Here is a 15638-nt window from a genome sequence, read left to right as displayed (position 1 = left end):
TTTGTGCCTCTGATTCATTGAGCAGGACCCAACAAAAGTTCAGAGCAAACAAAAGCTAAACCACATCAGCCAGAGTGAAACGTTGGTGCGTTTTGATTCAGCAGTGCCATCGAGTGCCCCAGAGTGAAGTCCTGACCACACTTTTATAGTACATCATAAGTCAGGGAAATTCAACCTGGTGTTTGAAGCAGCACCAGATTAGGCCATTTCATTGTTATGGGGGATCTCTGGTACATCCATCCATAGTGTATGAGGACTATGATGTGGTGTTACCATGTGCAGTCTTCTCAAAATTGGATTATAGAGTACCGATAGGTGTTCATATACCTCTCAGTGCCTGTTTCTGGACATATCTTAGATATACAATTATGGATGGATTTCTCTAGGGCTACATTTCAATTGTTGGCGCTACAAGCCTTTGATTTAGATGGAGGGGGGGGGGGCGGTGGTGGAGGAGAAAGAATACGATTTATGTGCTGTTCCAGCTCACAAATCAGCTCTGTGGATTGGAGTAGGAAGCCTTTCTTCTACCCAGACTGGAGAAGCTGTTCACATTTTCAATATATACTTTTCCCTCCTGAGAGCAATTTGGGAGAATAATGGTAAAGTCAGGTTAATAGTGGCTGCTCTGGCACCAGCACAATGCTGTCTTTGTGGTGATCTCCTGTAAGAAGCTTGCTGTAATTATTTAATCTCAAGCTTAGTGGCTTGCTTTTTCAGCTCTGAGCACTGTTTGGGAAAATATTTCAGTCTCAACCTCACCACAACTTAGCCTGAAAGAGCATAATAGGTGTAGGCCACTTCAGCCTTCTCAGGCCTTTTGGGAATGGCTACAATTGACCTCAGGAGTGAAAAATGAACACACTGACTTGGAAAGGAAAGAGAAACATGTTTTGTAGCTACTAATACACTACAGTTATTGTATTATGTTACAGTTTCTGAAGGTGTAAATGCTTGAGTGGGCAGAGTAAAAAAATGGTCCTGCATTTTCAAAGTTTTCTTTTGTCACAGCTGGTTTGTGTAGTTTTGCATCTTCATTTTTCACACTCAGATTTTCCCTGCATGATGTCAGTGTGGCAAGAGCCAAGAGTGAAGGTGAAAAATGGCTTTGTGTATTGATCCATTCTTGAACTGGCTGTTGTTTAACAAAGCGACAAAACAGCATGAGATGCTCATGAGCAAATCAACTGTTGTTAGTGGGCTCAGGCCAAGTAACGGAGGTGCTGCTGTCTGACCCTGTGTCCACTTTTTTACTGGGTTTGGAAATGTGGTCATTTCTTGAGGTGAGGCGAGTGAGCTGGGCCTCACTAAGGGAGGAGTGCGCATGATGGACTGTTGGCTTTTCTAGGCTTGAGGTTTTTGTGGAGCTATCTAAACTTGATAGGGCCTTTGTTTAAAGTTTATTGGTTCCCTGAGGACAGCAGAGGTGCATGGAGAAGGATATCCTTTGTTTCAGGCAAGTCAACTAATCTCTTCTGCTGTCTGGAATGGTCACCTAACCATATTTTTATTTGGAGTCTGGGTAAATTTATATTTGACAAGGTTATATATAAGACTTGTGAAAAGGCATGAAACCCATTCAATGATTTTTCCAGATGCAATAAGGTATGGGAGAAGAAGTGCAGAAGTTCATTACTTTTTCATTCAGTTTATGCACACATCCTTGAAGAAGGACCAGTTAGCTGCTTACGTAACTCTTGCAGAAAATGTTTAATGCGAATCTCCGTAGAGACAGAAAGCCTGTGAGAAGACACACACCTTATGCTTCGGTGCAGCTGAGGAACAAAATCAGTATTTTGTGGATCTTCTAATTTGAAGTTATAGTTCCATGACAGACTTTCTCCAGGCCTTAAATACAGCTCTTAGTGGCCAAGCCAAAGGTTTTGCTTTTTTATTCAGGTGCCTGTCTCCTTCTCTGCCGTGACATTCCTGTACTATGCTTACAGTGCAGAAGGCTGAAAGACGACACATTTGTTCTTGGCTTGGCTGTGTGTTTACAGGGGCTATTGGAGGAGATGAGAATCTGAGAGACTGGCCAAGGATAAGGGGAGTGGTGGTGGGAAATGGGCCTTGTGTATTTTGGGGCATGGAATTTCAGAGGTTATTCCTGGACTTCTAGAGTGGGACATTCTGGAGATGCGTCCCACCTGGCCTAGGCTACCTATCTTAAAGTACAGTAATGAAAATAATATGCAATGCCATAATCTTATAATGTGCTTGGAGGAATATTAGTTACTTTTATCACTGTTAACTTAATCATAACATTGTCATATTTCATCACTGCATATGGCATTTTGTCACCAGTTTAAGTCATACTTCATCTACAGTAAAATTGCTTAAAAGCACTCTCATGATATACTCATGATTATTTTATTTAGCAAATTCATTTGTGGAGAAGAACATGCAGCTTATATAAGGCTGGTCAGGATACTATTTATTTAGCTCTTATTTAGCATATGTCTCCCGTTCTGGCTTACTCCCTTTGAACAACTGGTGGTTGTGATTCAAAATGTACATACAACTGGACAGAACACAATCCTTGCACTTCTCTGAATTAAAGCACTGATTAATGTGATTCATGTATAAGTAATTAAGTAGCACACAAAATATGCTCGGTGGCACGATGTTGCAACAGATAGTGTCACTGTCACACAGCTCCAGGAACTTGGGTTTGTGGGTTCGAGGCCTATTCCAGGAGATTATCTCTGCTCCGGTTTCCACCCACAATTCAAAATCACACGTTGGTTGGTAGGTTGGATGCTCAAAAGTGTCCATAGGTGTGAGTGTGTGAGTGAAAGTGCAAGTGTGTGTCCCCTTACAAAGGACTGGCGCCCCCTCCAGGGTGTGTTCCTGCCTTGTGCCCACTGATTCCAGGTAAGCTCCAGACCCACCATGGCGCTGAACTGGATAAGTGGTTACAGATTATGAATGAATAAATTTAATGTGTGTACGTGTTGTGTGATGCCGGTGCAGTACTCATCCTGCATGTAGACCACTTGAGAGCAGCAGTCCTCTGGGCACTATCAAATGCAGTGTATTTCCAGCCTGTGCTGGATGTCCCTTTGCATGAATGTTGTCTATAGATGTCCCTGAGCGGGGTGGTGAGACAGGAAATGGTGGTGAGCCCAGAATTCATCAGGAATCTGAGTACACGCTTCCACATGCCTGTGTGTAGGGTTTCACCTTTCACTCCAGTGCTCTTCAGACCTCAGTGTCCCAACTCTGCACCAAAATGACCTCTTGTGCCAGCACTTGTGCTGCCACCATGGCCAAGATTTTTTGAAAGGTTTTCTGTTTTTGCTGGCGGTTTTTCATGACTCTGCGGTGGTGTGTTTTCTGTCTGTGTTTTGTCATATTTTAGCCATTATAAAGCTCGACAATCATTTTTGTTGCACAGTTTGAATTTGTAGTCAGACAGACAGGCTCTGCAGGGCTATGAAATGTCTTTAACTAAATAGCCTTATTACATATTACCAAAGACTTTCTATTAAGACTAAATAGCTCATATGAGTAATAGCTTCAAATGAGGTCATACCCCATATTTTCTTGTGTTTGAATATTTACATTTACATTTATGCATTTGGCAGACGCTTTTATCCAAAGCGACTTACAAAAGAGGATCTAACATTCGAACTACAGCACAAATTATACAAAATACCTTACGTTAAGTGCAGTATGCCAGGAAGTAATAAGTGCATTAAAGAAAGACATTCAGTGCAAAAGATACTCTCGGAAGAGCTGGGTTTTCAATGATGTCTTGAATGCAGAGAGGGTTTCTGTTATTATATTTTGTGTGAGTTTATGTACCAGAAATTGTCCTACACTTTCAGAAAACAACTGTCATTGTGGTGGTACCCTCAAGGGCACATATTCAATACATTTAATTAGGGAACCTAATTGTACCTTATTCTGTTATAATTGTTAAATTGTTTAAAATAGGTTTGATTCATATGCCCCACTTAATCTCCAGGACTTATATACTGTTCTTTATTTTACACAGTATTATGAAATCTTACAAATATTCCCTTCTCACCATCTGAGAAGTAATGTATATTTAGGGAACACAACCTTTCTTTAACTTTTAGGACCTTTAGGTTTTTTTATTATTATTATTAGTCTTTTACAAACTCTTTAAGACAGATTTATATAAATAAGACTGCAATAAAGAGCATAATGCAGATTCAAATTGACATGGACTTCTTCAGTGCATTTCAGTGGTCTGACTTATATTCCCAGCTTGTCTGTGTACCAGTGAATTTTGAAATGTTCATTTTGAAATATTTTTAATTCTTAGCCTCTAAACCCAAACCAGTTTTTTCCTCATTTTCACTGTTTTTTCTCATGCCTGCTATTTCTATGAGGATAATATTAGCTATTTTTAATTCTGGTCATTTCTGGTATGGTTTTGCTATGGAGTGACCCGAGGTGTCATGGCAATTTTTATTCAGTGGCTATGATTTTTTTTGTCAGTCTTGTGTGGTCACAGTTCTTGAATATGTTGTGTCTGCTCCTTTGTGACATATGGCTGCATTCAATACTACAATGATGGGGCTTTGCGGCCTAAGCAGCAGCTTTGATAAATGTCTTCTCTGATTACTAGAAAAATACTGGCCTCTCAAAACAGGAAAAGAAAGAATAATGCAGGGCCCATAGGAAAGGTTTGTCACCGGCGTGACCACACCATTACTTATGCCTGTTTTAGTTATTGCGTATGCCTGAATTATGGTCAGACTCTAGGAAGGGTCAATGTTCCCCTTCTTCCTCAAACACTTTATGTTTGGGGACATATTTGTGTATTATGTCAAATTTAAAAACTATTCCTGTTTTTTTTTTGTGTGTGTGTTACTCATTCATCTCTCTTACGGATTCCAGAGCCTGAAGTTGCTGTCTGTGTCTCTATCTCCAGGCCATTTAAAAGTAAAGCAGTCATACACCAGTTTCCCTTTTCATGCTTATTTGAATTTAAGGAGCCGTGAAAAGACTTTATTATTCAGCCCTTATGTGTTCCTCATGGCAGCTCAACAGCTTGATTTGATTTTTCACTTTCTGAAATGTTTTGCTGTGTGTCGCAAATTGTTTTGATGGTTCGATTTGTACTTGTCCAGTTCTCCATTGGGAAAAGTCTAAATAAGCCTTGGAGGGATAGATCTGGATCATTTTATGTGACATGGGAGGAAACGATTTGTCATCACTGATTTTCCCATTTGTCAGTTACAAGCCAAAAATGTGAAAATGTACCTGGGTCTTTATATGATGGTGTATGGTAAGCCTTACCCTCACAAGAGTACACAAAATCATATTTATTAATTGGAGAAAATGGGAAAGATTTTATTTTAAACATAACAGGCTTTTGAATAAGAATAACATCTAGGATATGGATGCTGGCCTGCATCAGTATGAAACATTGTGATAGATGTCCCTTTTAGAACACATTACACATTCACATTCATTGCCACATTCAGTCACATGAATCTATTTGATGGTGTTTACTAAGCAAAACAAAAGTGGAGAAAAGTTAAATTGTGATAAGCCCACTTCTTTAATGTGATTGAAGTGCTATAGTGGGCTGCTTAAATCTATAGCTCGATCTGCGTGTATGGCTTGTTCCACATTCTTTAAAAAAGCTTCCTTACAATAGATTAATCATATTTTGGTCTCACTTCTAAAGTTTAAAGAACCTCCACATAATGTAAGGTTTCCATGCTGTTGAACTAGAACATTCAAGAACGTTCCTTGTTCTTGGATAAAGGCTCGCATTGCTAGAGTTCGGTTACAAAGATGGTCCTGTAAAGAACCATCTTATTTTTCTCTTACTTTATTTATGTTTATTTTATCTTTTTTTCAGAGTGAAGAGCACATAGTTCTGCACACATGCAGTTTACATGCAGGTTCCTGCCTGTGTTGTGCACATATTTACTTGGAAAATGTATTACTTAAAACCTCTCACATTCTTTACTCCATCTAAACTGTTTACGCTTTTTATACCTATTCACTGTACTTTGAGAAACAGAGGTAGTGTAAGTACTGGCCATTATTTGTCTGTTCTTGTTCAAGATTTCTAGATTTCTTCTGTAGTTCAGCGAACTTTTTGGGAACACTCTCTGAAATCAAGAATATGGCTAAATCTCACATTGGCAAATAAATATGGTGGATATATATGTTTGCATAACATAAAATTTTTTTGCTTGTTTTCTGTCATTGGATAAGCCTTCTCAGAACCAAACCCTAATTTTTGAAAACTTATTTCCCTCATAAAATAATATGTAGTTCCTGTGATTTCTATGATGGCTATCATATTCCTCTGTATGAGACTTTTCTAAGCTGGTGGGCTGAATAAACACCAGCACACTTCCAGAGAGAGCAGCCGGCTCTCTGGAGGAGCAGTGTGATCAGGCCTGTGACCTACTACACTATAAACACAGTGCTGAAATTAAACAACTATATTTATGTACAGAGCTGCCAGAATGACTCACTGTGGAAGACCTTTACCTGCCTCTATGCCTCTCCAGGTTTCCTTAGAGAGCCTTATATTGTCTACTGAATGGGAGAAGAAAGATGCATTGATCTTAGCTAAGCTCTATCTGACTGAAAATATAGGCTGCTAGCAGAAAGTGTTTGGCAGTGCTGCTTGTGGAAATTCAGGCTCATGTCTCATTTAAACGTACTTGTTAAATCTGGTTAATGATTAGTCACTGTTCTGCTGATCTTTAATGTGAATAAACCTAATGTTGTTTTATGACTAATTAAAGTTTTTTTCTCTGTTGCAGGACCTCCTGTAAGTACAGCAGACCTGTTGCCTTTGTTCACCTGATTGCGGTAAAGTGACCAGAGTTTTGTGGCATTTGTGTGCTTGTGTAGTTGTAGAAGTGTAGAAGTAGGAGCTGCATAGCAATGTGTGTGATCACACTGTTGTTCATAAATTAACTTTCAGATTTTATACTCCTGTGTATCAGCTCTCAAAAATAGAAATGCTTAAAAATTCAAAAGTTCAGCTCAGAGATGTTCTCTTCCTATATTAATATACATTATTAAAAATCTTTAACCAATGTACACTTTCTTCCTACAATACAAACACTGAAATGAATACCAAGAGCTAGAGAAAGCTGAACAGAAGAAGGGAAAATAGAATGTGAGGGATCCTCATGTTCAGCAGTTTAACTCAATTCAAATGTAAATGCTTTTCTGTGGTTTTATACTTAAATGTAATGTTAAGGGGCAGCATGGCGGGGCAAAATGTAGTGTCACTGTAACACAGCTCCAGGGTCCTGGGGTTGTGGGTTTGAGCCCCACCTCCAGGTGACTGTCTGTGAGGATTATGGTGTGTTCTCCCCGTGTCTGCATGGGTTTCCTCCAGGTCCAGTCGCCCAGTGATTCCGGGTAACCCTGAACTGGAGAAGTGTTTACATTCAATGAATGAATATAATGACATTACTCATAGTGGTTGTCAAATTAGTCATGACATTTACTGGATAATAATTGTTATTATTAATAATCTCAGATTTTAATTTAACAGTGGAATACTAAGGGCCTGTCTGTGTGTGGGACATCTTTATGAGAGGACAGCAGTAGAGAAGGGTAGGAGAGGACTAAAATTAGGTGCGGTTTTGGACAGCTGTGTCCCTGCAGCCAGAGAGTGAAGGTCGGGCTCCTGCTCTGAGCCTTGGCAGTGATTAATGAAACAACAGCAGCCACAGAGCACTGGAAGAGCACACACATGCAAACGCACGTTCCACTACCTGCGCAGAAAGCCTAAACCCATTTCAAAAGGATTAGGAAAAAAATCCACTGAATATTCACAACATTGTAAATTAGCTTTGGAAACAAGGGAGCATTTGAATCATCACTGGTGCAAGAAATAATGTTTATATTTTTCCACAGAGTCTCATCAATCATTCGAGTCTCATTAAAGTCTGGAACAGCAGGAGTGTCCCTCCAACTCTTAACTCAGTGTATAACAGTAGGATGTCTGTGGAATATTAAAGGCAAACATGCCTGGACATGTGCACACATTGTTAAATTTACAGGCAGGTGATATTTTAGTGATGCAGGGTACTGGATCACTATTAGCTGAAATCATTCAATGGAAAATGCCTAGGTCATTCTAGATTGAATGTCTTTACTGTTTATTATTCATAATCATTTGTAAATGGTAAAAGTGAATTTTGAATAAATATGGAACAGCATAATATAAAAAAACTAAGTTATAAAAAGGAATAATAACCTGTATATTATGTGTGTATTTATATTTAGGTGCATAGCTACTAAGTATGAGTTTCATAATAGAGCGCTGGTATCTGATTGGCACTTTGTATTGGCCAGTACTCTAAAAGAGAGAAATTAGAGTAAGAAATATCCATTTGTTAGAATCCCTGGCAAAGGGCACTAACGACCACATTGAGTGATAAATTGGCAATCAGTGGTAATATGACTTAAGTGCTGTGCTTCTTTTCACTAGTGGTCTGATACACCTGTGGACTGATGGATGGTCTTAGCTTTCAGCTTGTCTAATTTGTGCTGATCTATTGCAATTGCCAATGACAGTTGTGAGAAAGTAGCAACCAACTGAGGTGTGTAGACTAGGCCAAGATTTATACAAGCAGGCCTACGTTAAGATAACATACTTACAGGTGTGACTGCAAATGTACAAGTTCAAGAAATTGGCCCTTTCCTGTTCTCGGAAAGTGAACACTTTGAGAAGTCTAAATACATAATTGGCGTTCATTCTTCACAGGTCAGTTCACAGGGGCATAGCCTATAGCCGTGCCTGGTGCAGGACTAGTTCAGCATGGCTTTTAACAATTAGGACTGACGTAAAGCTGAGAACCCTTAGGAGTGGTTTCCCAGACAGAGATTAAGCCTAGTCTTAGACTACACAGCATTTTGAATTGTGATTTTCCATTGAAAGGAGGATATATTCCAAGACTTAATTTATTTAATTACTAGTCAAGAGTTTTTTATGTATATTTTAGACTGAACTGGGCATCTGTTTAACATTCTGTTAAAGTGTATATGCAAAAAAAAAAAAAATTAAGGGTTATTTTCATATGCTATTCCCAATGCTACTAGAAAACAGTTACAATTCTAGATGATTTCATGTAATTCACCCTCTGTCAGTGTTTTAATAAGGGCATGGAAACAATGGAAGATGTATGTGGTATCCTAATATATGCAGTAACATTAATATCATAGATGTACTTTAAAACCTGATATTTTTATATATTACTGTTACAGAGAGCTTATCAGGGGTTTTTCCTCATTTAAAATATGACTTAAAAATCCCTTTCATTGCATCAGTCAAAATCTGACTATTCACAACTGTGCAAAATGTTAGCATGGTGTAAATCTGTAGAGGACAAATGCTCCCAACTTCCAAAAACTTCATGTGCATTTATTCCAATCTGGCATAATTCGTTAGAAGAGACTGTGTGCACGTTTTGGGCCAAAGAAGCCTCTTGCCCTTGTGGTCCTGAGGTGCTCTGGGGTACACGTCTGTGTCCTTCTCATCATTGCTCCAGCAGCACTGCGGATCTAATGAGAGCCACATGTGCCCTGCTACTGTGCAGCTCAAATGAGGGGTTCATTTCCGGTGGGTGACCTTTGACTTTTCCAGACACTTCTCTTAGCCGGTCTGGGCAGCAGTCAAAAGCCACCAACGGAGTGCTCCCACTCTCCTCACACCTCAAACCAGATAAAGATAGATAGACAGATAAGTACATATATTAATAAAGCATTGAATTTTTTTTTTTTAATTTAAAGAGAGTAGTTCATTAAATGCATTGATTTTATGGTTTACTCATGTTTATTCCTAGCCATGCATGTACTGCTGACTCTCACATTCACGTTCCAGGACAAACACTTACTTGTATAACATGGCACCCAGCAGAGGTTGTTCTCTCCAGAGTTCTATATGCTACACATAAACACCCCATACAGCTGTTTCCATGTCTCACCCACCTCACACTGCAGCTTTTACACTCTCACATGCACATTGTGTCACATTGGTTTTAAAGCTCTTCATGAACATTCCTCTCACACACACTTCATTTCTGGCACTGTCGCTATATTAAGAGTCCTGTATAATAGACCACTCTAGACCATAGGACTTCATGATATGATGAAATCCATAGTATTGGGAATATACTGATATACTGCTGAGTGAGTCTGAGATTGAGAAACTTGACCTGAGTCTTCTAGGTAGAAGACGTGACAGAATGATGCTGACCTTAAGAGGATTAAAGTCGTGATAGCCAGTAATATTCAACAGCATACAGTACTGTGCACGAGTCTTAGGCACTTAAGATAATTATATATATTTCAACTAAGGCCTTCTCAATAAGCGTGGTGCTTGTATAAAATTATATATAATCACAGTAAATACAAAAAGAATAATAATATAAAACAAAGAAGAAATGCCACAGGGATAGATTTGGAAAAAGTTAAACCAACACATTCACACACAATATCACATATTAATATCATTTAAATTTATCTACCTACATTTGGTCACCGTACTAGGAAAAAGTTATGGACCACATATAATTTATTTATGTTCTTGTCAGAACTGTACATTAAATGTTTTTTGTAGTCTTTGTAGAGTGTTAACTCCAAACCATACCATATTTTTTATAAGTGGAGAAAAGCTCTACTGCCATTACTTTTACTTTTGCAATATGTTATAAAAGACTAGACTTTGATTTCCCTGCAGCAGGTCATTGCTAAAGGCTGTTATTCAATTATTGCTGAAGCATTTCTATGCTTGTTCATGGCTGAACACAACCTATTGCAATTAAATGGAGTATGGACAGATGAAAGGCCATAGCCAGAAGATAGCGGCAAGGATGTTTTTGTCTTTGTTTAACAGTTTCCTCTCAGGCTGAGTCTTGATAAATGACTTCCCTTTTTCTAGTGCAAGCCAAGAATAAGACGCACACAGACACACACACACACACACACAAGTAGGTTGAATAAGCTACTGCTGCATTTTCTTATGATGAAGAGTGCCAAAATGGCTAGAGGTGATGGAAAGAAAGTTTCTGTTTAAATGATCAGTATTTGAATGAACAGCTGTCACGTTTTGTCACGTTAAATCTGCCTGCATTAGCACAAAATCCATGATAAGTTCTTTGCATGTGTGTGCATCTGAAAATATTGTTTCTTTTTTCATTAAGACATGTATACTTTCTTGTTGATAAAAATACTTAAAACATGGTAAGTCTTTGCACCATTTTAGCTTAAATTTATGCCTGGTGTTGTTTCTAAAGTGTTGACTATCAACTTAAAGATACATGTTTACTGAAAAATGTTTCGGATGCCACTTTTAATATATGCTTTTCTGGTTTATTGTGTTTTTTGGAATGTTTTCTTTTTTGTGTGGAATGCACTCAGTGTGTGTTTGCCTGTTAGCCCTTTCTGGCCTTGCCACAATGAAATCCCTACAATTTGATTAATTGCTTTGAACTCATAATCACTAAAATCCCTATAAAATGATAACACTGATATTGAATTTTATTATGGCTTGGCTGAGTATTTGGATAATTGAATTGTCATGTTGACAGGTTCTTTCTCTATTTTGTATCTATCTCTCTCACCCTTTTTTCAGGGTCCTCCTGGACGAGCTGGCTTTCCGGTAACTGTCTCAACTCTGTCCTGTTGCTTGTCATGCTATTTTTCACATCTACCCCTTTCCCCTTCTCTAGTGTCTTTTTACTGACATTTGACCAAAATGGGACCATTTATACAACATTACTGTATTTAACAAAGATTAATTTGTCATGTCAAAATTTTATGATGCAAGAATGCATCTTTGTTCAGTTTCAGCAAGACACTTTGAGATCTCTTTTTTTTCAACTGAGAGGCTGAGTGCATACAGCAAATGTAATGACAATACTGCTATTGTGTTCAAGAGGAGCTGTCAGATGAGCTATATTGATTAGTCTAAATGTTTATGTAACCTCATTTTAGGTGTTCATAGCCAGTTCAACTTGGTCATTTTTAACCTATGTCTTATACATTGGTTGGTATCCTCACAGCCCCTCTCCTGTTTACCTTAACTGTCTTTTTAGACTTTGTGATGAAATGCAAATATTACTAACAAAAAAGACCCAAACACATCTGGTCCCCATCATAGCATGCTATAAGGAGGCAACCATATAGCTGAACTCTGCTCTTAACTGCCAATTACAACTGGCAACCCCCCCCCTCACTCATGACAGCTCTGCTTGTGAAACCCAGTCATTAATCCCCCCCTTCCCCCCACCCCTAAAATGAGGGTGGAATGGAAGAAAGTGTTCACCTATTCAGACATATTGTGTGCTATGTTGAAAAGTTTGGTCAAAGTTTGGATATGACTCCTGCCAAGATTTATGATTGATTGCACTATTAACAAAACTCTATGGAGACGTACAATGTATATATCCATCAAAGTATGACAACATTGGCACAAAAGTTGTAATTCATTTTTGACCATGAAGAGCTGTGGGGTTCAATCATCTAAAGCCATTATTCTTTTGCAGTGCAGTTTTATTCAGATTGTCCTTCATTGTGTCTTAGATTGTTACACTGTGTTTTGTTCTACTGTTTTTAGCAAACATTGTTTGTAAATACTTTACTGATACAACCATGCCCTGTTACGGCAGACACAATATCACGTCATGAGTAAAATATATGTATATTATTGTAATTATACTAATATAGTTGTAATTGTGAAAACAGATACCGTAATATTTGATTTTTTGTCTTGACTATTGAAGGTAATACCAAACTGAGCAAGAGCTGACAATATATGGCAGTATAGGATATGCCCTGACCTGCTTATGGAGGTTGTCAATTTTGTATTCCCAAGTGAAAGTAAATTGTATTAATTATTTTTCTTCAAAATCGAGATAGCTTTATTTTCATTCCTTACAATAAATATAAACATTATTATTAGAAATCAGAATTTTTTAATGAAATAGCTATAAAACTAGCTAAGTTGTAAAATATTTAATGCAACATGCAATTGACTGATTTTTGCCAAATATATATACTTATATATATATATATATAATAAAGTATAATACTTTATTAATGATAGACTGATATAATCTATTTTTAACAGATTGATGCAGATAGGGGTGCTTGATTTATTCAATAGTGTAATCTGCCTTTAAGTGGCTACACTGAAGAGACTGCTGTCAGCTGTGTGAGCTGCATTGCTGCAGTATATTTGTAACCCGGCCTCCTTGGTGTCTCAAAAAGATGGAAGGATAGGGCAGATGCTTTTGGCTGTGTTGGATGTGGTCTGGTTAAGGGAGTGAACAGTGTCAAACTGAATCTCTTCTTCCCTGTAAATACACGTAACCAGTGTCTTCATTCTATCACTTCAGATGCATATATAAAGCATTTTCTCTGACCTTTGGTCCATTTTTGTCAAAATGTAGTCTACTGGACCCTGTCCCACTGCAGTTTAGGAAACAAAGTTTAGCTTTAAACTATTAGACTAGACATGAGGGAATAAAAACCACAAATACTGAACATAAAATATGATATGCACTGAATGTTCTTGCTTTTACCAAATAGTGAGGAAAGCAATAAAAAGAATTAGTTACCTTTTGAGATGTTTCGTTTACTCCTTTCTGGCAATAAAGATCAGATGTAGAGGACAGTTGTCGTTTTTATAGTTAGAAGTGCACTTTGAGGTCTAAATAAAGCTCTAAATAAAATCATTTAGAGGAACGGGTTTGCTATAAAGTAAAAGATTTAGATTGATTTCAGTTAACTTTAGCTAACTGATTAAAAAATACATATATAATATATAATAAAAGCATGACACAAAAATATATTTTCTTATATGGCTTCATTTAGATATTATTGTTGATTGCTGTTACTTACTATTCACATTATAATTTATTTATTGTGATGGTCTTTTTGACCCTTACTTAAACTTTACAATACCATCTTCTTATTATTAACGTAATGTTGTTGATCAAACCTCAGGGAAAAGATTCAAATGATTTGGGTTTTTTTTTTGTTTATCCATATATATATATATTTACATTTAATTACTGAACTTTTATATGCAGCAAAAACTTGAGACAGCTCACCAGAAAACTAATTATATTCAGTTGCCACAGACTTGTGGTGTGGGTTTCGTTTGTAAAACCTGCAGAACTCTGGTTCATGTTGAACCACAATATGCCATTAACACTTCAAATAGAGTATAATAAAACTGAAATAGTAATTGTTGAAATCAGCACCCTGGACAGATCCAGCTGGATGCTGTCAACATTCCTCTGGGGACATTCACTAGTTTTCAGCAGCTGAACTCTAAAGGTCAGAGGAGTGCTTAAACCAGAATAATTCACTCATTAATGCATTTATGACTTTTTAGAACTTTGAATTCCACATTCTAACACAGGGAACATGTGAGATAGCCAACTAACCAAACCCTAGGATTAAGAGTAGAGTAGAGGCATAGAGTAGAGTAGATTCAGTGTTTTGATGGCTTGTGCTGAGTTACAAGGGGTCCCCACTGTAACTCAGTACAATCAGTAGAGTGAGACATCAGAATGCTGTCACCACTGACTGAAACCTATTACCCTCCTAGCCCAGCTTATTAACAACAGACATAAAACATCTTGGGAAAGGAATACGTTCATAGAGCATGCCATCTCAGCGTGGCATGAGTTTATGAGGTGTTCTTTGTTGTATTTGACAGTAGGCTTCAATTTATTAAAGAAATAATGCCAAATCAATTTGAGGTAATTATCATTAATAAATAAGTCCTTCATTGAAATATTTTAAAAAATGTTCATTCAGCTCCTAATGTGCACTTGTGAAATCTTAAGGTTACAAAATATAATACTTAAGTTTTAGAAATGTGAATTTAAGCTCATAAAAACTTTTTTCTTCTGTATAGGCATAATATTTTTTTCCTAGTAGTAGTATTCACTGTTTTATTTGTTTTAGCTAATAGTATTCAGCTCAAAATTAAAATTAAAATCAAACCTTGGCTATAATGATTATCCCGAATTCCTGCCTCATGCAGATGTGTATGACATACTTCTGCTTGCTGTGCAGCTCTTTCTATCTGCTGTTCACAGAGTTAAACACTGTCAGCCTTATGTTCAAGGAAAATTAGTGCTTTGCATTCATCTCTTTCTTAGTTAATTCATCAAAGCCGATCCTACTGTGTGGTCACCTTGCACCTAGCACCTAGTAATTGTGGACAGACCAAATATGCATTGTGCACTGTACATAAGCCATGGGCCTCATTCCATTTGTTTAATTTCCAGTCAAAACAGCACAAGTCCTTATTACTCAATAATAAGATCAGGAAAGAACCTGAAAACATATTTAACTGAAACCTCAATGACGGGTTTTAAGTTATCATATTTTTTTTTATTTAGCATGCCATCCTTTTCCTATACTATAGCTTTGATTCTATTCAGGAGGGTTGCTTTTAGTTATCAAAGAACTCTGCTCTTAGAATTATGGTGCATTTTCTGGTTACTATGCTACAGGAATCTCTAACATATTTAATGATGTTGAGGTTTGGGTTCCTGGGTAGATTCATTGTTCTGATAACACAAGCAGCTTCTTTGTTTGATTTGCAAATTTTTTAATTTTCTTTGTCCACTTCATCTTCTCAGTAACATCTC

This window comes from Hoplias malabaricus, chromosome 8, assembly GCF_029633855.1.
Source record: "Hoplias malabaricus isolate fHopMal1 chromosome 8, fHopMal1.hap1, whole genome shotgun sequence".
NCBI lineage: Eukaryota > Metazoa > Chordata > Actinopteri > Characiformes > Erythrinidae > Hoplias > Hoplias malabaricus.
Note: the sequence above shows the minus strand (reverse complement) of the source record.